General features: G+C 42.5%; 25 non-coding genes across 25 annotated transcripts; 10 read left to right on the forward strand and 15 right to left on the reverse strand.

Moving 5' to 3' along the window:
* Nucleotides 1-105: 105 nt before the first annotated feature.
* Nucleotides 106-177, forward strand: trnag-ucc (transfer RNA glycine (anticodon UCC)). Its single transcript has one exon. It is a non-coding gene; the product is annotated as a tRNA-Gly (tRNA).
* Nucleotides 178-366: 189 nt separating this feature from the next.
* trnae-uuc (transfer RNA glutamic acid (anticodon UUC)) lies at nt 367-438 on the reverse strand. The gene has a single exon. It is a non-coding gene; the product is annotated as a tRNA-Glu (tRNA).
* Nucleotides 439-1,357: 919 nt separating this feature from the next.
* trnae-cuc (transfer RNA glutamic acid (anticodon CUC)) lies at nt 1,358-1,429 on the reverse strand. The gene has a single exon. It is a non-coding gene; the product is annotated as a tRNA-Glu (tRNA).
* Nucleotides 1,430-2,332: 903 nt separating this feature from the next.
* trnae-cuc (transfer RNA glutamic acid (anticodon CUC)) lies at nt 2,333-2,404 on the reverse strand. The gene has a single exon. It is a non-coding gene; the product is annotated as a tRNA-Glu (tRNA).
* A 4,012-nt stretch (nt 2,405-6,416) lies between these two features.
* On the forward strand, nt 6,417-6,488 carry trnag-ucc (transfer RNA glycine (anticodon UCC)). Its single transcript has one exon. It is a non-coding gene; the product is annotated as a tRNA-Gly (tRNA).
* A 189-nt stretch (nt 6,489-6,677) lies between these two features.
* On the reverse strand, nt 6,678-6,749 carry trnae-uuc (transfer RNA glutamic acid (anticodon UUC)). Its single transcript has one exon. It is a non-coding gene; the product is annotated as a tRNA-Glu (tRNA).
* Nucleotides 6,750-7,669: 920 nt separating this feature from the next.
* On the reverse strand, nt 7,670-7,741 carry trnae-cuc (transfer RNA glutamic acid (anticodon CUC)). Its single transcript has one exon. It is a non-coding gene; the product is annotated as a tRNA-Glu (tRNA).
* A 659-nt stretch (nt 7,742-8,400) lies between these two features.
* trnag-ucc (transfer RNA glycine (anticodon UCC)) lies at nt 8,401-8,472 on the forward strand. Its single transcript has one exon. It is a non-coding gene; the product is annotated as a tRNA-Gly (tRNA).
* Nucleotides 8,473-8,661: 189 nt separating this feature from the next.
* Nucleotides 8,662-8,733, reverse strand: trnae-uuc (transfer RNA glutamic acid (anticodon UUC)). Its single transcript has one exon. It is a non-coding gene; the product is annotated as a tRNA-Glu (tRNA).
* Nucleotides 8,734-9,392: 659 nt separating this feature from the next.
* Nucleotides 9,393-9,464, forward strand: trnag-ucc (transfer RNA glycine (anticodon UCC)). Its single transcript has one exon. It is a non-coding gene; the product is annotated as a tRNA-Gly (tRNA).
* A 189-nt stretch (nt 9,465-9,653) lies between these two features.
* On the reverse strand, nt 9,654-9,725 carry trnae-cuc (transfer RNA glutamic acid (anticodon CUC)). Its single transcript has one exon. It is a non-coding gene; the product is annotated as a tRNA-Glu (tRNA).
* A 659-nt stretch (nt 9,726-10,384) lies between these two features.
* Nucleotides 10,385-10,456, forward strand: trnag-ucc (transfer RNA glycine (anticodon UCC)). Its single transcript has one exon. It is a non-coding gene; the product is annotated as a tRNA-Gly (tRNA).
* A 189-nt stretch (nt 10,457-10,645) lies between these two features.
* On the reverse strand, nt 10,646-10,717 carry trnae-uuc (transfer RNA glutamic acid (anticodon UUC)). The gene has a single exon. It is a non-coding gene; the product is annotated as a tRNA-Glu (tRNA).
* A 920-nt stretch (nt 10,718-11,637) lies between these two features.
* trnae-cuc (transfer RNA glutamic acid (anticodon CUC)) lies at nt 11,638-11,709 on the reverse strand. The gene has a single exon. It is a non-coding gene; the product is annotated as a tRNA-Glu (tRNA).
* Nucleotides 11,710-12,368: 659 nt separating this feature from the next.
* Nucleotides 12,369-12,440, forward strand: trnag-ucc (transfer RNA glycine (anticodon UCC)). The gene has a single exon. It is a non-coding gene; the product is annotated as a tRNA-Gly (tRNA).
* A 189-nt stretch (nt 12,441-12,629) lies between these two features.
* Nucleotides 12,630-12,701, reverse strand: trnae-uuc (transfer RNA glutamic acid (anticodon UUC)). Its single transcript has one exon. It is a non-coding gene; the product is annotated as a tRNA-Glu (tRNA).
* Nucleotides 12,702-13,360: 659 nt separating this feature from the next.
* Nucleotides 13,361-13,432, forward strand: trnag-ucc (transfer RNA glycine (anticodon UCC)). The gene has a single exon. It is a non-coding gene; the product is annotated as a tRNA-Gly (tRNA).
* A 189-nt stretch (nt 13,433-13,621) lies between these two features.
* trnae-uuc (transfer RNA glutamic acid (anticodon UUC)) lies at nt 13,622-13,693 on the reverse strand. The gene has a single exon. It is a non-coding gene; the product is annotated as a tRNA-Glu (tRNA).
* A 659-nt stretch (nt 13,694-14,352) lies between these two features.
* On the forward strand, nt 14,353-14,424 carry trnag-ucc (transfer RNA glycine (anticodon UCC)). The gene has a single exon. It is a non-coding gene; the product is annotated as a tRNA-Gly (tRNA).
* A 189-nt stretch (nt 14,425-14,613) lies between these two features.
* trnae-uuc (transfer RNA glutamic acid (anticodon UUC)) lies at nt 14,614-14,685 on the reverse strand. The gene has a single exon. It is a non-coding gene; the product is annotated as a tRNA-Glu (tRNA).
* Nucleotides 14,686-15,605: 920 nt separating this feature from the next.
* Nucleotides 15,606-15,677, reverse strand: trnae-cuc (transfer RNA glutamic acid (anticodon CUC)). The gene has a single exon. It is a non-coding gene; the product is annotated as a tRNA-Glu (tRNA).
* A 660-nt stretch (nt 15,678-16,337) lies between these two features.
* On the forward strand, nt 16,338-16,409 carry trnag-ucc (transfer RNA glycine (anticodon UCC)). Its single transcript has one exon. It is a non-coding gene; the product is annotated as a tRNA-Gly (tRNA).
* A 189-nt stretch (nt 16,410-16,598) lies between these two features.
* Nucleotides 16,599-16,670, reverse strand: trnae-uuc (transfer RNA glutamic acid (anticodon UUC)). Its single transcript has one exon. It is a non-coding gene; the product is annotated as a tRNA-Glu (tRNA).
* Nucleotides 16,671-17,590: 920 nt separating this feature from the next.
* On the reverse strand, nt 17,591-17,662 carry trnae-uuc (transfer RNA glutamic acid (anticodon UUC)). Its single transcript has one exon. It is a non-coding gene; the product is annotated as a tRNA-Glu (tRNA).
* Nucleotides 17,663-18,321: 659 nt separating this feature from the next.
* trnag-ucc (transfer RNA glycine (anticodon UCC)) lies at nt 18,322-18,393 on the forward strand. Its single transcript has one exon. It is a non-coding gene; the product is annotated as a tRNA-Gly (tRNA).
* The last annotated feature ends 562 nt before the right edge of the window (nt 18,394-18,955 follow it).

Here is an 18,955-nt window from a genome sequence, read left to right on the forward strand (position 1 = left end):
AAGTCAAATTAGTTTAGTGCACAATAAAAATGTAAAACTTCAAACCCCAAGAAAGACCAGTCATTTCATCTTTCCGATCATAACGATTTTACATTGAATTACGTGGCATTGGTGGTATAGTGGTGAGCATAGCTGCCTTCCAAGCAGTTGACCTGGGTTCGATTCCCGGCCAATGCAAAGATTCATCTGTCCTACTTCAAATTAAGCAGATTGCAGAGTATTTCCTAATCCATTCTAAACATCACCAAAGTTACTGATTGTGTAAATGTACCTATTTTTAATTATTTATCTTAAAGCAGCCATTTCCTCAATTATGTCATTAACAATGATATTTGACATTAGATAATGAATATAGAAATGAAACTCTTCCCTGACCGGGAATCGAACCCTGGCCACGACGGTGAAAGCGTCGGATCCTAGCCACTAGACCATCAGGGAGACACTCTCCCTCTTAATCCACCAAGTGAACACTTGCACAGTTGTATAGAATCAGTCATTCCATGAACTTGCATTGTCCAACTGACGTCCTGATTTTGGATTTCTTTTGCCACAAAAATGTGCGTAGAGTCTCATCGGTGTGTAAAATGACCTTCCGGAACGTCTACAATTAGGCTCAATTGTCTTAAATTCAGCAAGCAGTCAAGCACGCCTAAGAGCAAATATTTATTGCAACACATAGACTTTAAGAACCAAATTCTGGAAAAGTTTTTTTGTGTTGTGAACAAAAGCTATAGTGAACTAAAGCTATACTATGGCCTCAGACTGTCAACAGTCATGGAATTTGACGGAATGTACAGCGTTGGAGACTATTTTAGCACTGGAACTGCTATAGGTTTTTGGGTGGACATCTCTGTCATGTTGAAAATCAAAAGGTCTTTCTTTGATTACATTTTGTTGCCTTCCTGTGGATTAAGTTTCTTCTTAATGTAGATCAAATTGAACACAGACAACGGTTTCTGATCTGACTCTTTGTCAGCAGTCACTGATGGTGCAAGTCAAATTAGTTCAGTGCACAATAAAAATGTAAAACTTCAAACCCCAAGAATGACCAGTAATTGCATATTTCCGATCATAACGATTTTACATTGAATTATGTGGCATTGGTGGTATAGTGGTGAGCATAGCTGCCTTCCAAGCAGTTGACCCGGATTCGATTCCCGGCCAAAGCAAAGATTCATCTGGCCTACTTCAAATTAAGCAGATTGCAGAGTATTTCCTAATCCATTCTAAACATCACCAAACCTACTGATTGTGTATATGTACCTGTTTCAATTATTTATCTTAAAGCAGCCATTTCCTCAATTATGACATCAACAATGATTTTTGACAATAGATACAGACTACAGTAATGAAACTCTTCCCTGACCGGGAATCGAACCCGGGCCACGACGGTGAGAGCGTCGGATCCTAGCCACTAGACCATCAGGGAGACACTATTCCTCTTTATCCACCAAGTGAATGCTTGCACAGTTGTATAGAATCAGTCATTCCATGAACTTGCATTGTCCAACTGACGTCCTGATTTTGGATTTCTTTTGCCACAAAAATGTGCGTAGAGTCCCATCGGTGTGTAAAATGACCTTCCGGAACGTCTACAATTAGGCTCAATTGTCTTAAATTTAGCAAGCAGTCAAGCACGCCTAAGAGCAAATATTTATTGCAACACATAGACTTTAAGAACCAAATTCTGGAAAAGTTTTTTTTGTTGTGAACTAAAGTTATACTATGGCCTCAGACTGTCAACAGTCATGGAATTTGACGGAATGTACAGCGTTGGAGACTATTTTAGCACTGGAACTGCTATAGGTTTTTGGGTGGACATCTCTGTCATGTTGAAAATCAAAAGGTCTTTCTTTGATTACGTTTTGTTGCCTTCCTGTGGATTAAGTTTCATCTTAATGTAGATCAAATTGAACACAGACAACGGTTTCTGATCTGACTCTTTGTCAGCAGTCACTGATGGTGCAAGTCAAATTAGTTTAGTGCACAATAAAAATGTAAAACTTCAAACCCCAAGAAAGACCAGTCATTTCATCTTTCCGATCATAATGATTTTACATTGAATTACGTGGCATTGGTGGTATAGTGGTGAGCATTGCTGCCTTCCAAGTAGTTGACCCAGGTTCTATTCCCGGCCGATGCAAATATTTATCTGTCCTACTTCGAAGTACGCAGATTGCAGAGTATTTCCTAATCCATTCTAAACATCACCAAACCTACTGATTGTGTAAATGTACCTGTTTTTATTTTTTTATCTTAAAGCAGCCATTTCCTCAATTATGTCATCAACAATGATTTTTGACATTAGATACAGAGTACAGTAATGAAACTCTTCCCTGACCGGGAATCGAACCCAGGCCACGACGGTGAGAGCGTCGGATCCTAGCCACTAGACCATCAGGGAGACACTATTCCTCTTTATCCACCAAGTGAATGCTTGCACAGTTGTATAGAATCAGTCATTCCATGAACTTGCATTGTCCAACTGACGTCCTGATTTTGGATTTCTTTTGCCACAAAAATGTGCGTAGAGTCCCATCGGTGTGTAAAATGACCTTCCGGAACGTCTACAATTAGGCTCAATTGTCTTAAATTCAGCAAGCAGTCAAGCACGCCTAAGAGCAAATATTTATTGCAACACATAGACTTCGTCGTCGTCGTCGTCGTCTTCCTCCGCTTATCCGGGTCCGGGTCGCGGGGGCAGCATCCCAACTAGGGAGCTCCAGGCCGTCCTCTCCCCGGCCTTGTCCACCAGCTCCTCCGGCAGGACCCCAAGGCGTTCCCGGACCAGATTGGAGATGTAACTTCTCCAACGTGTCCTGGGTCGACCCGGGGGCCTTCTGCCGGCAGGACATGCCCGAAACACCTCCCCGGGGAGGCGTCCAGGAGGCATCCTGACCAGATGCCCAAACCACCTCAACTGGCTCCTTTCGATCCGGAGGAGCAGCGGTTCTACTCCGAGTCCCTCCCGAATGTCCGAGCTCCTCACCCTATCTCTAAGGCTGATCCCGGCCACCCTACGGAGGAAACTCATTTCGGCCGCTTGTATCCGCGATCTCGTTCTTTCGGTCATTACCCAAAGCTCATGACCATAGGTGAGGATTGGGACGTAGATCGACCGGTAAATCGAGAGCCTGGCTTTCTGGCTAAGCTCCCTCTTCCCCACGACAGATCGGCTCAGCGTCCGCATCACTGCAGACGCCGAACCAATCCGCCTGTCGATCTCCCGATCCCTCCTACCCTCACTCGTGAACAAGACCCCGAGATACTTAAACTCCTCCACTTGAGGTAGGACCTCTCCCCCGACCCGGAGGTGGCAAGCCACCCTTTTCCGGTCGAGAACCATGGTCTCAGATTTGGAGGTGCTGATCCTCATCCCAGCCGCTTCACATTCGGCCGCGAACCTACCCAGCAAGAGCTGAAGGTCAGAGCTGGATGAAGCTAGGAGGACCACATCATCCGCAAAAAGCAGAGACGAGATTCTCCTGCCACCAAACTCGACACACTCCACACCACGGCTGCGTCTAGAAATTCTGTCCATAAAAGTGATGAACAGAACCGGTGACAAAGGGCAGCCCTGGCGGAGTCCAACCCTCACTGGGAACAGGTCCGACTTACTACCGGCTATGCGGACCAAACTCACGCTCCTCTGGTAAAGGGACTGAATGGCCCTTAACAGAAAGCCACCCACCCCATACTCCTGGAGCGTCCCCCACAGGGTGCCCCTGGGGACACGGTCATAAGCCTTCTCCAAATCCACAAAGCACATGTGGATTGGTTGGGCAAACTCCCATGCCCCCTCCATCACCCTTGCAAGGGTATAGAGCTGGTCCACAGTTCCACGGCCAGAACGAAAACCACATTGCTCCTCCTCTATCTGAGATTCAACTATCGATCGGACCCTCCTCTCCAGTACCTTGGCGTAGACCTTTCCAGGGAGGCTGAGGAGTGTGATCCCCCTATAGTTGGAACACACCCTCAGGTCACCCTTCTTAAAGATGGGGACCACCACCCCGGTCTGCCACTCCCTAGGAACTGCCCCCGATGACCACGCAATGTTGTAGAGACGTGTCAACCATGACAGCCCTACAACATCCATAGCCTTGAGATACCCAGGACGAACCTCATCCGCCCCCGGGGCTCCGCCGCTGTGTAGTTGTTTGACTACCTCAGCAACTTCTGCCCCCGAGATCGGACAGTCCATCCCCAGGCCTCCCAGCTCTGGTTCCTCCTCGGAATGCGCATTGGTGGGATTGAGGAGCTCCTCAAAGTATTCCTTCCACCGTCCGACTATAGCCTCAGTTGACGTCAGCAGCTCCCCATCCCCACTGTAAACAGTGTGAGCGAGTTGCTGCCTTCCTCTCCTGAGGCGCCGGACAGTTTGCCAGAACCTCTTTGGAGCCGATCGATAGTCTTTCTCCATGGCCTCACCAAACTCCTCCCACGCCCGAGATTTTGCCTCGGCAACTGCCACTGCTGCACCCCGCTTGGCTATCCGGTACCTGTCTGCTGCCTCCGGAGACCCACAGACCAGCCACGCCCTGTAGGCCTCCTTCTTCAGCCTGACGGCTCCCCGAACCTCTGGTGTCCACCAGCGGGTACGGGGGTTGCCACCACGACTGGCACCGGCCACCTTACGACCACAGCTAGCAACAGCCGCCTCGACAATCGCAGAGTGGAACAAGGCCCACTCGGACTCAATGTCCCCCACTGCTCTCGGGACGTGGTCAAAGCTCTGCCGGAGGTGGGAGTTGAAGACCGTCTTGACAGGTTCTTCTGCCAGGCGTTCCCAGCAGACCCTCACTATGCGTTTGGGTCTGCCAGGTCTACGCGGCATGTTCCCTTGCCATCTGATCCAACTCACCACCAGGTGGTGATCAGTTGACAGCTCCGCCCCTCTCTTCACTCGGGTGTCCAAAACATACGGCCGCAGGTCAGATGATACGACTACAAAATCTATCATCGACCTGTGACCTAGGCTGCCCTGGTACCAAGTGTACCGGTGGGCATCCTTATGTTCGAACATGGTGTTCGTTATGGCCAAACTGCGGCTTGCACAGAAGTCTAATAACAAAACACCGCTCGAGTTCTGATCAGGTGGGCCGTTCCTCCCAATCACACCCCTCCAGGTCAAGCTGTCATTGCCCACGTGAGCATTGAAGTCCCCCAGCAGGACAATGGAGTCCCCTGATGGAGCACTATCTAGCACTCGTCCCAGGGACTCCAAAAAGGGTGGGTACTCTGAACTGATATTTGGCCCATAAGCACAAACAACAGTCAGGACCCGTTCCCCGACCCGAAGGCGCAAGGAAGCTACCCTCTTGTCCCCCGGGGTAAACCCCAACACACAGGCAGAGAGTCTCGGGGCTAACAAAAAGCCAACCCCAGCCCTCCGCCTCTCACCCGGAGCAACTCCAGCAAAGTAGAGTGTCCAACCCCTCTCCAGGTCTCGGGTTCCAGAGCCAATGCAATGTGTCGAGGTGAGTCCGACTATATCTAGCCGGTACCGCTCAACCTCTGCCACAAGCTCCGGCTCCTTCCCCGCCAGCGAGGTGACGTTCCATGTCCCAAAAACTAGTTTTCTTGTCCGGGGATTGGACCGCCAAGGCTCCCGCCTTGGTCTGCCACCCGATTCACATTGCACCGGACCCTTCATGTTCCTCCTGCGGGTGGTGGGTCCACAGTTGGACGAGCCCATGTATCCGGTTCGGGCTGGGCCCGGCCGGGCCCCATGGGCGAAAGCCCGGCCACCAGGCGCTCGCTCACGGGCCCCAACCCCAGGCCTGGCTCCAGGGTGGGACCCCGGTAACCCTCCGGGCCGGGTACTCCGACTCTTCGTTTTCACCGCCATGAAAGATCCTTCGAACCGTTCTTTGTCTCACCCTTCACCTAAGACCAATTTGTCATGGGAGACCCTACCAGGGGCACTAAGTGCCCCAGACAACATAGCTCCTAGGATCATTAGGGCACTCAAACTCCTCCACCACGATAAGGTGACGGTTCAAGAACCAAATTCTGGAAAAGTTTTTTTGTGTTGTGAACAAAAGCTATAGTGAACTAAAGCTATACTATGGCCTCAGACTGTCAACAGTCATGGAATTTGACGGAATGTACAGCGTTGGAGACTATTTTAGCACTGGAACTGCTATAGGTTTTTGGGTGGACATCTCTGTCATGTTGAAAATCAAAAGGTCTTTCTTTGATTACATTTTGTTGCCTTCCTGTGGATTAAGTTTCTTCTTAATGTAGATCAAATTGAACACAGACAACGGTTTCTGATCTGACTCTTTGTCAGCAGTCACTGATGGTGCAAGTCAAATTAGTTCAGTGCACAATAAAAATGTAAAACTTCAAACCCCAAGAAAGACCAGTCATTTCATCTTTCCGATCATAACGATTTTTCATTGAATTACGTGGCATTGGTGGTATAGTGGTGAGCATAGCTGCCTTCCAAGCAGTTGACCCGGGTTCGATTCCCGGCCAATGCAAAGATTCATCTGTCCTACTTCAAATTAAGCAGATTGCATAGTATTTCCTAATCCATTCTAAACATCACCAAAATTACTGATTGTGTAAATGAACCTATTTTTAATTATTTATCTTAAAGCAGCCATTTCCTCAATTATGTCATTAACAATGATATTTGACATTAGATAATGAATATAGAAATGAAACTCTTCCCTGACCGGGAATCGAACCCGGGCCACGACGGTGAAAGCGTCGGATCCTAGCCACTAGACCATCAGGGAGACACTCTCCCTCTTAATCCACCAAGTGAACACTTGCACAGTTGTATAGAATCAGTCATTCCATGAACTTGCATTGTCCAACTGACGTCCTGATTTTGGATTTCTTTTGCCACAAAAATGTGCGTAGAGTCCCATCGGTGTGTAAAATGACCTTCCGGAACGTCTACAATTAGGCTCAATTGTCTTAAATTCAGCAAGCAGTCAAGCACGCCTAAGAGCAAATATTTATTGCAACACATAGACTTTAAGAACCAAATTCTGGAAAAGTTTTTTTGTGTTGTGAACAAAAGCTATAGTGAACTAAAGCTATACTATGGCCTCAGACTGTCAACAGTCATGGAATTTGATGGAATGTACAGCGTTGGAGACTATTTTAGCACTGGAACTGCTATAGGTTTTTGGGTGGACATCTCTGTCATGTTGAAAATCAAAAGGTCTTTCTTTGATTACATTTTGTTGCCTTCCTGTGGATTAAGTTTCTTCTTAATGTAGATCAAATTGAACACAGACAACGGTTTCTGATCTGACTCTTTGTCAGCAGTCACTGATGGTGCAAGTCAAATTAGTTCAGTGCACAATAAAAATGTAAAACTTCAAACCCCAAGAATGACCAGTAATTGCATCTTTCCGATCATAACGATTTTACATTGAATTATGTGGCATTGGTGGTATAGTGGTTAGCATAGCTCCCTTCCAAGCAGTTGACCCGGGTTAGATTCCCGGCCAATGCAAAGATTCATCTGGCCTATTTCAAATTAAGCAGATTGCAGAGTATTTCCTAATCCATTCTAAACATCACCAAACCTACTGATTGTGTAAATGTACCTGTTTTTAATTATTTATCTTAAAGCAGCCATTTGCTCAATTATGTCATCAACAATGATTTTTGACAATAGATACAGAGTACAGTAATGAAACTCTTCCCAGACCGGGAATCGAACCCGGGCCACGACGGTGAGAGCGTCGGATCCAAGCCACTAGACCATCAGGGAGACACTATTCCTCTTTATCCACCAAGTGAATGCTTGCACAGTTGTATAGAATCAGTCATTCCATGAACTTGCATTGTCCAACTGACGTCCTGATTTTGGATTTCTTTTGCCACAAAAATGTGCGTAGAGTCCCATTGGTGTGTAAAATGACCTTCCGGAACGTCTACAATTAGGCTCAATTGTCTTAAATTCAGCAAGCAGTCAAGCACGCCTAAGAGCAAATATTTATTGCAACACATAGACTTTAAGAACCAAATTCTGGAAAAGTTTTTTTGTGTTGTGAACAAAAGCTATAGTGAACTAAAGCTATACTATGGCCTCAAACTGTCAACAGTCATGGAATTTGACGGAATGTACAGAGTTGGAGACTATTTTAGCACTGGAACTGCTATAGGTTTTTGGGTGGACATCTCTGTCATGTTGAAAATCAAAAGGTCTTTCTTTGATTACATTTTGTTGCCTTCCTGTGGATTAAGTTTCTTCTTAATGTAGATCAAATTGAACACAGACAACGGTTTCTGATCTGACTCTTTGTCAGCAGTCACTGATGGTGCAAGTCAAATTAGTTTAGTGCACAATAAAAATGTAAAACTTCAAACCCCAAGAAAGACCAGTCATTTCATCTTTCCGATCATAACGATTTTTCATTGAATTATGTGGCATTGGTGGTATAGTGGTGAGCATAGCTGCCTTCCAAGCAGTTGACCCGGGTTCGATTCCCGGCCAATGCAAAGATTCATCTGTCCTACTTCAAATTAAGCAGATTGCATAGTATTTCCTAATCCATTCTAAACATCACCAAAATTACTGATTGTGTAAATGAACCTATTTTTAATTATTTATCTTAAAGCAGCCATTTCCTCAATTATGTCATTAACAATGATATTTGACATTAGATAATGAATATAGAAATGAAACTCTTCCCTGACCGGGAATCGAACCCGGGCCACGACGGTGAAAGCGTCGGATCCTAGCCACTAGACCATCAGGGAGACACTCTCCCTCTTAATCCACCAAGTGAACACTTGCACAGTTGTATAGAATCAGTCATTCCATGAACTTGCATTGTCCAACTGACGTCCTGATTTTGGATTTCTTTTGCCACAAAAATGTGCGTAGAGTCCCATCGGTGTGTAAAATGACCTTCCGGAACGTCTACAATTAGGCTCAATTGTCTTAAATTCAGCAAGCAGTCAAGCACGCCTAAGAGCAAATATTTATTGCAACACATAGACTTTAAGAACCAAATTCTGGAAAAGTTTTTTTGTGTTGTGAACAAAAGCTATAGTGAACTAAAGCTATACTATGGCCTCAAACTGTCAACAGTCATGGAATTTGACGGAACGTACAGCGTTGGAGACTATTTTAGCACTGGAACTGCTATAGGTTTTTGGGTGGACATCTCTGTCATGTTGAAAATCAAAAGGTCTTTCTTTGATTACATTTTGTTGCCTTCCTGTGGATTAAGTTTCTTCTTAATGTAGATCAAATTGAACACAGACAACGGTTTCTGATCTGACTCTTTGTCAGCAGTCACTGATGGTGCAAGTCAAATTAGTTTAGTGCACAATAAAAATGTAAAACTTCAAACCCCAAGAAAGACCAGTCATTTCATCTTTCCGATCATAACGATTTTTCATTGAATTATGTGGCATTGGTGGTATAGTGGTGAGCATAGCTGCCTTCCAAGCAGTTGACCCGGGTTTGATTCCCGGCCAATGCAAAGATTCATCTGGCCTACTTCAAATTAAGCAGATTGCATAGTATTTCCTAATCCATTCTAAACATCACCAAACCTACTGATTGTGTAAATGTACCTGTTTTTAATTATTTATCTTAAAGCAGCCATTTGCTCAATTATGTCATCAACAATGATTTTTGACAATAGATACAGAGTACAGTAATGAAACTCTTCCCAGACCGGGAATCGAACCCGGGCCACGACGGTGAGAGCGTCGGATCCAAGCCACTAGACCATCAGGGAGACACTATTCCTCTTTATCCACCAAGTGAATGCTTGCACAGTTGTATAGAATCAGTCATTCCATGAACTTGCATTGTCCAACTGACGTCCTGATTTTGGATTTCTTTTGCCACAAAAATGTGCGTAGAGTCCCATTGGTGTGTAAAATGACCTTCCGGAACGTCTACAATTAGGCTCAATTGTCTTAAATTCAGCAAGCAGTCAAGCACGCCTAAGAGCAAATATTTATTGCAACACATAGACTTTAAGAACCAAATTCTGGAAAAGTTTTTTTGTGTTGTGAACAAAAGCTATAGTGAACTAAAGCTATACTATGGCCTCAAACTGTCAACAGTCATGGAATTTGACGGAATGTACAGAGTTGGAGACTATTTTAGCACTGGAACTGCTATAGGTTTTTGGGTGGACATCTCTGTCATGTTGAAAATCAAAAGGTCTTTCTTTGATTACATTTTGTTGCCTTCCTGTGGATTAAGTTTCTTCTTAATGTAGATCAAATTGAACACAGACAACGGTTTCTGATCTGACTCTTTGTCAGCAGTCACTGATGGTGCAAGTCAAATTAGTTTAGTGCACAATAAAAATGTAAAACTTCAAACCCCAAGAAAGACCAGTCATTTCATCTTTCCGATCATAACGATTTTTCATTGAATTATGTGGCATTGGTGGTATAGTGGTGAGCATAGCTGCCTTCCAAGCAGTTGACCCGGGTTCGATTCCCGGCCAATGCAAAGATTCATCTGTCCTACTTCAAATTAAGCAGATTGCATAGTATTTCCTAATCCATTCTAAACATCACCAAAATTACTGATTGTGTAAATGAACCTATTTTTAATTATTTATCTTAAAGCAGCCATTTCCTCAATTATGTCATTAACAATGATATTTGACATTAGATAATGAATATAGAAATGAAACTCTTCCCTGACCGGGAATCGAACCCGGGCCACGACGGTGAAAGCGTCGGATCCTAGCCACTAGACCATCAGGGAGACACTCTCCCTCTTAATCCACCAAGTGAACACTTGCACAGTTGTATAGAATCAGTCATTCCATGAACTTGCATTGTCCAACTGACGTCCTGATTTTGGATTTCTTTTGCCACAAAAATGTGCGTAGAGTCCCATCGGTGTGTAAAATGACCTTCCGGAACGTCTACAATTAGGCTCAATTGTCTTAAATTCAGCAAGCAGTCAAGCACGCCTAAGAGCAAATATTTATTGCAACACATAGACTTTAAGAACCAAATTCTGGAAAAGTTTTTTTGTGTTGTGAACAAAAGCTATAGTGAACTAAAGCTATACTATGGCCTCAAACTGTCAACAGTCATGGAATTTGACGGAACGTACAGCGTTGGAGACTATTTTAGCACTGGAACTGCTATAGGTTTTTGGGTGGACATCTCTGTCATGTTGAAAATCAAAAGGTCTTTCTTTGATTACATTTTGTTGCCTTCCTGTGGATTAAGTTTCTTCTTAATGTAGATCAAATTGAACACAGACAACGGTTTCTGATCTGACTCTTTGTCAGCAGTCACTGATGGTGCAAGTCAAATTAGTTTAGTGCACAATAAAAATGTAAAACTTCAAACCCCAAGAAAGACCAGTCATTTCATCTTTCCGATCATAACGATTTTTCATTGAATTATGTGGCATTGGTGGTATAGTGGTGAGCATAGCTGTCTTCCAAGCAGTTGACCCGGGTTTGATTCCCGGCCAATGCAAAGATTCATCTGGCCTACTTCAAATTAAGCAGATTGCATAGTATTTCCTAATCCATTCTAAACATCACCAAACCTACTGATTGTGTAAATGTACCTGTTTTTAATTATTTATCTTAAAGCAGCCATTTGCTCAATTATGTCATCAACAATGATTTTTGACAATAGATACAGAGTACAGTAATGAAACTCTTCCCAGACCGGGAATCGAACCCGGGCCACGACGGTGAGAGCGTCGGATCCAAGCCACTAGACCATCAGGGAGACACTATTCCTCTTTATCCACCAAGTGAATGCTTGCACAGTTGTATAGAATCAGTCATTCCATGAACTTGCATTGTCCAACTGACGTCCTGATTTTGGATTTCTTTTGCCACAAAAATGTGCGTAGAGTCCCATTGGTGTGTAAAATGACCTTCCGGAACGTCTACAATTAGGCTCAATTGTCTTAAATTCAGCAAGCAGTCAAGCACGCCTAAGAGCAAATATTTATTGCAACACATAGACTTTAAGAACCAAATTCTGGAAAAGTTTTTTTGTGTTGTGAACAAAAGCTATAGTGAACTAAAGCTATACTATGGCCTCAAACTGTCAACAGTCATGGAATTTGACGGAATGTACAGAGTTGGAGACTATTTTAGCACTGGAACTGCTATAGGTTTTTGGGTGGACATCTCTGTCATGTTGAAAATCAAAAGGTCTTTCTTTGATTACATTTTGTTGCCTTCCTGTGGATTAAGTTTCTTCTTAATGTAGATCAAATTGAACACAGACAACGGTTTCTGATCTGACTCTTTGTCAGCAGTCACTGATGGTGCAAGTCAAATTAGTTTAGTGCACAATAAAAATGTAAAACTTCAAACCCCAAGAAAGACCAGTCATTTCATCTTTCCGATCATAACGATTTTTCATTGAATTATGTGGCATTGGTGGTATAGTGGTGAGCATAGCTGCCTTCCAAGCAGTTGACCCGGGTTCGATTCCCGGCCAATGCAAAGATTCATCTGTCCTACTTCAAATTAAGCAGATTGCATAGTATTTCCTAATCCATTCTAAACATCACCAAAATTACTGATTGTGTAAATGAACCTATTTTTAATTATTTATCTTAAAGCAGCCATTTCCTCAATTATGTCATTAACAATGATATTTGACATTAGATAATGAATATAGAAATGAAACTCTTCCCTGACCGGGAATCGAACCCGGGCCACGCCGGTGAAAGCGTCGGATCCTAGCCACTAGACCATCAGGGAGACACTCTCCCTCTTAATCCACCAAGTGAACACTTGCACAGTTGTATAGAATCAGTCATTCCATGAACTTGCATTGTCCAACTGACGTCCTGATTTTGGATTTCTTTTGCCACAAAAATGTGCGTAGAGTCCCATCGGTGTGTAAAATGACCTTCCGGAACGTCTACAATTAGGCTCAATTGTCTTAAATTCAGCAAGCAGTCAAGCACGCCTAAGAGCAAATATTTATTGCAACACATAGACTTTAAGAACCAAATTCTGGAAAAGTTTTTTTGTGTTGTGAACAAAAGCTATAGTGAACTAAAGCTATACTATGGCCTCAAACTGTCAACAGTCATGGAATTTGACGGAATGTACAGCGTTGGAGACTATTTTAGCACTGGAACTGCTATAGGTTTTTGGGTGGACATCTCTGTCATGTTGAAAATCAAAAGGTCTTTCTTTGATTACATTTTGTTGCCTTCCTGTGGATTAAGTTTCTTCTTAATGTAGATCAAATTGAACACAGACAACGGTTTCTGATCTGACTCTTTGTCAGCAGTCACTGATGGTGCAAGTCAAATTAGTTTAGTGCACAATAAAAATGTAAAACTTCAAACCCCAAGAAAGACCAGTCATTTCATCTTTCCGATCATAACGATTTTTCATTGAATTATGTGGCATTGGTGGTATAGTGGTGAGCATAGCTGCCTTCCAAGCAGTTGACCCGGGTTCGATTCCCGGCCAATGCAAAGATTCATCTGTCCTACTTCAAATTAAGCAGATTGCATAGTATTTCCTAATCCATTCTAAACATCACCAAAATTACTGATTGTGTAAATGAACCTATTTTTAATTATTTATCTTAAAGCAGCCATTTCCTCAATTATGTCATTAACAATGATATTTGACATTAGATAATGAATATAGAAATGAAACTCTTCCCTGACCGGGAATCGAACCCGGGCCACGACGGTGAAAGCGTCGGATCCTAGCCACTAGACCATCAGGGAGACACTCTCCCTCTTAATCCACCAAGTGAACACTTGCACAGTTGTATAGAATCAGTCATTCCATGAACTTGCATTGTCCAACTGACGTCCTGATTTTGGATTTCTTTTGCCACAAAAATGTGCGTAGAGTCCCATCGGTGTGTAAAATGACCTTCCGGAACGTCTACAATTAGGCTCAATTGTCTTAAATTCAGCAAGCAGTCAAGCACGCCTAAGAGCAAATATTTATTGCAACACATAGACTTTAAGAACCAAATTCTGGAAAAGTTTTTTTGTGTTGTGAACAAAAGCTATAGTGAACTAAAGCTATACTATGGCCTCAAACTGTCAACAGTCATGGAATTTGACGGAATGTACAGCGTTGGAGACTATTTTAGCACTGGAACTGCTATAGGTTTTTGGGTGGACATCTCTGTCATGTTGAAAATCAAAAGGTCTTTCTTTGATTACATTTTGTTGCCTTCCTGTGGATTAAGTTTCTTCTTAATGTAGATCAAATTGAACACAGACAACGGTTTCTGATCTGACTCTTTGTCAGCAGTCACTGATGGTGCAAGTCAAATTAGTTTAGTGCACAATAAAAATGTAAAACTTCAAACCCCAAGAAAGACCAGTCATTTCATCTTTCCGATCATAACGATTTTTCATTGAATTATGTGGCATTGGTGGTATAGTGGTGAGCATAGCTGCCTTCCAAGCAGTTGACCCGGGTTCGATTCCCGGCCAATGCAAAGCTTCATCTGTCCTACTTCAAATTAAGCAGATTGCATAGTATTTCCTAATCCATTCTAAACATCACCAAACCTACTGATTGTGTAAATGAACCAATTTTTAATTATTTATCTTAAAGCAGCCATTTCCTCAATTATGTCATTAACAATGATATTTGACATTAGATAATGAATATAGAAATGAAACTCTTCCCTGAACGGGAATCGAACCCGGGCCACGACGGTGAAAGCGTCGGATCCTAGCCACTAGACCATCAGGGAGACACTCTCCCTCTTAATCCACCAAGTGAACACTTGCACAGTTGTATAGAATCAGTCATTCCATGAACTTGCATTGTCCAACTGACGTCCTGATTTTGGATTTCTTTTGCCACAAAAATGTGCGTAGAGTCCCATCGGTGTGTAAAATGACCTTCCGGAACGTCTACAATTAGGCTCAATTGTCTTAAATTCAGCAAGCAGTCAAGCACGCCTAAGAGCAAATATTTATTGCAACACATAGACTTTAAGAACCAAATTCTGGAAAAGTTTTTTTGTGTTGTGAACAAAAGCTATAGTGAACTAAAGCTATACTATGGCCTCAGACTGTCAACAGTCATGGAATTTGACGGAATGTACAGCGTTGGAGACTATTTTAGCACTGGAACTGCTATAGGTTTTTGGGTGGACATCTCTGTCATGTTGAAAATCAAAAGGTCTTTCTTTGATTACATTTTGTTGCCTTCCTGTGGATTAAGTTTCTTCTTAATGTAGATCAAATTGAACACAGACAACGGTTTCTGATCTGACTCTTTGTCAGCAGTCACTGATGGTGCAAGTCAAATTAGTTCAGTGCACAATAAAAATGTAAAACTTCAAACCCCAAGAATGACCAGTAATTGCATCTTTCCGATCATAACGATTTTACATTGAATTATGTGGCATTGGTGGTATAGTGGTTAGCATAGCTCCCTTCCAAGCAGTTGACCCGGGTTCGATTCCCGGCCAATGCAAAGATTCATCTGGCCTATTTCAAATTAAGCAGATTGCAGAGTATTTCCTAATCCATTCTAAACATCACCAAACCTACTGATTGTGTAAATGTACCTGTTTTTAATTATTTACCTTAACGCAGCCATTTCCTCAATTATGTCATCAACAATGATTTTTGACAATAGATACAGAGTACAGTAATGAAACTCTTCCCTGACCGGGAATCGAACCCGGGCCACGACGGTGAGAGCGTCGGATCCTAGCCACTAGACCATCAGGGAGACACTATTCCTCTTTATCCACCAAGTGAATGCTTGCACAGTTGTATAGAATCAAGTCATTCCATGAACTTGCATTGTCCAACTGACGTCCTGATTTTGGATTTCTTTTGCCACAAAAATGTGCGTAGAGTCCCATTGGTGTGTAAAATGACCTTCCGGAACGTCTACAATTAGGCTCAATTGTCTTAAATTCAGCAAGCAGTCAAGCACGCCTAAGAGCAAATATTTATTGCAACACATAGACTTTAAGAACCAAATTCTGGAAAAGTTTTTTTGTGTTGTGAACAAAAGCTATAGTGAACTAAAGCTATACTATGGCCTCAAACTGTCAACAGTCATGGAATTTGACGGAATGTACAGCGTTGGAGACTATTTTAGCACTGGAACTGCTATAGGTTTTTGGGTGGACATCTCTGTCATGTTGAAAATCAAAAGGTCTTTCTTTGATTACATTTTGTTGCCTTCCTGTGGATTAAGTTTCTTCTTAATGTAGATCAAATTGAACACAGACAACGGTTTCTGATCTGACTCTTTGTCAGCAGTCACTGATGGTGCAAGTCAAATTAGTTTAGTGCACAATAAAAATGTAAAACTTCAAACCCCAAGAAAGACCAGTCATTTCATCTTTCCGATCATAACGATTTTTCATTGAATTATGTGGCATTGGTGGTATAGTGGTGAGCAAAGCTGCCTTCCAAGCAGTTGACCCGGGTTCGATTCCCGGCCAATGCAAAGATTCATCTGTCCTACTTCAAATTAAGCAGATTGCATAGTATTTCCTAATCCATTCTAAACATCACCAAAATTACTGATTGTGTAAATGAACCTATTTTTAATTATTTATCTTAAAGCAGCCATTTCCTCAATTATGTCATTAACAATGATATTTGACATTAGATAATGAATATAGAAATGAAACTCTTCCCTGACCGGGAATCGAACCCGGGCCATGACGGTGAAAGCGTCGGATCCTAGCCACTAGACCATCAGGGAGACACTCTCCCTCTTAATCCACCAAGTGAACACTTGCACAGTTGTATAGAATCAGTCATTCCATGAACTTGCATTGTCCAACTGACGTCCTGATTTTGGATTTCTTTTGCCACAAAAATGTGCGTAGAGTCCCATCGGTGTGTAAAATGACCTTCCGGAACGTCTACAATTAGGCTCAATTGTCTTAAATTCAGCAAGCAGTCAAGCACGCCTAAGAGCAAATATTTATTGCAACACATAGACTTTAAGAACCAAATTCTGGAAAAGTTTTTTTGTGTTGTGAACAAAAGCTATAGTGAACTAAAGCTATACTATGGCCTCAAACTGTCAACAGTCATGGAATTTGACGGAATGTACAGCGTTGGAGACTATTTTAGCACTGGAACTGCTATAGGTTTTTGGGTGGACATCTCTGTCATGTTGAAAATCAAAAGGTCTTTCTTTGATTACATTTTGTTGCCTTCCTGTGGATTAAGTTTCTTCTTAATGTAGATCAAATTGAACACAGACAACGGTTTCTGATCTGACTCTTTGTCAGCAGTCACTGATGGTGCAAGTCAAATTAGTTCAGTGCACAATAAAAATGTAAAACTTCAAACCCCAAGAATGACCAGTAATTGCATCTTTCCGATCATAACGATTTTACATTGAATTATGTGGCATTGGTGGTATAGTGGTGAGCATAGCTCCCTTCCAAGCAGTTGACCCAGGTTTGATTCCCGGCCAATGCAAAGATTCATCTGGCCTACTTCAAATTAAGCAGATTGCAGAGTATTTCCTAATCCATTCTAAACATCACCAAACCTACTGATTGTGTAAATGTACCTGTTTTTAATTATTTATCTTAAAGCAGCCATTTGCTCAATTAAGTCATCAACAATGATTTTTGACAATAGATACAGAGGACAGTAATGAAACTCTTCCCTGACCGGGAATCGAACCCGGGCCACGACGGTGAAAGCGTCGGATCCTAGCCACTAGACCATAAGGGAGAGACTCTCCCTCTTAATCCACCAAGTGAACACTTGCACAGTTGTATAGAATCAGTCATTCCATGAACTTGCATTGTCCAACTGACGTCCTGATTTTGGATTTCTTTTGCCACAAAAATGTGCGTAGAGTCCCATCGGTGTGTAAAATGACCTTCCGGAACGTCTACAATTAGGCTCAATTGTCTTAAATTCAGCAAGCAGTCAAGCACGCCTAAGAGCAAATATTTATTGCAACACATAGACTTTAAGAACCAAATTCTGGAAAAGTTTTTTTGTGTTGTGAACAAAAGCTATAGTGAACTAAAGCTATACTATGGCCTCAGACTGTCAACAGTCATGGAATTTGACGGAATGTACAGCGTTGGAGACTATTTTAGCACTGGAACTGCTATAGGTTTTTGGGTGGACATCTCTGTCATGTTGAAAATCAAAAGGTCTTTCTTTGATTACATTTTGTTGCCTTCCTGTGGATTAAGTTTCTTCTTAATGTAGATCAAATTGAACACAGACAACGGTTTCTGATCTGACTCTTTGTCAGCAGTCACTGATGGTGCAAGTCAAATTAGTTCAGTGCACAATAAAAATGTAAAACTTCAAACCCCAAGAATGACCAGTAATTGCATCTTTCCGATCATAACGATTTTACATTGAATTATGTGGCATTGGTGGTATAGTGGTGAGCATAGCTGCCTTCCAAGCAGTTGACCCGGGTTCGATTCCCGGCCAATGCAAAGATTCATCTGTCCTACTTCAAATTAAGCAGATTGCATAGTATTTCCTAATCCATTCTAAACATCACCAAAATTACTGATTGTGTAAATGAACCTATTTTTAATTATTTATCTTAAAGCAGCCATTTCCTCAATTATGTCATTAACAATGATATTTGACATTAGATAATGAATATAGAAATGAAACTCTTCCCTGAACGGGAATCGAAACCGGGCCACGACGGTGAAAGCGTCGGATCCTAGCCACTAGACCATCAGGGAGACACTCTCCCTCTTAATCCACCAAGTGAACACTTGCACAGTTGTATAGAATCAGTCATTCCATGAACTTGCATTGTCCAACTGACGTCCTGATTTTGGATTTCTTTTGCCACAAAAATGTGCGTAGAGTCCCATCGGTGTGTAAAATGACCTTCCGGAACGTCTACAATTAGGCTCAATTGTCTTAAATTCAGCAAGCAGTCAAGCACGCCTAAGAGCAAATATTTATTGCAACAGAGAGACTTTAAGAACCAAATTCTGGAAAAGTTTTTTTGTGTTGTGAACAAAAGCTATAGTGAAC

This window comes from Nothobranchius furzeri, chromosome 3, assembly GCF_043380555.1.
Source record: "Nothobranchius furzeri strain GRZ-AD chromosome 3, NfurGRZ-RIMD1, whole genome shotgun sequence".
NCBI lineage: Eukaryota > Metazoa > Chordata > Actinopteri > Cyprinodontiformes > Nothobranchiidae > Nothobranchius > Nothobranchius furzeri.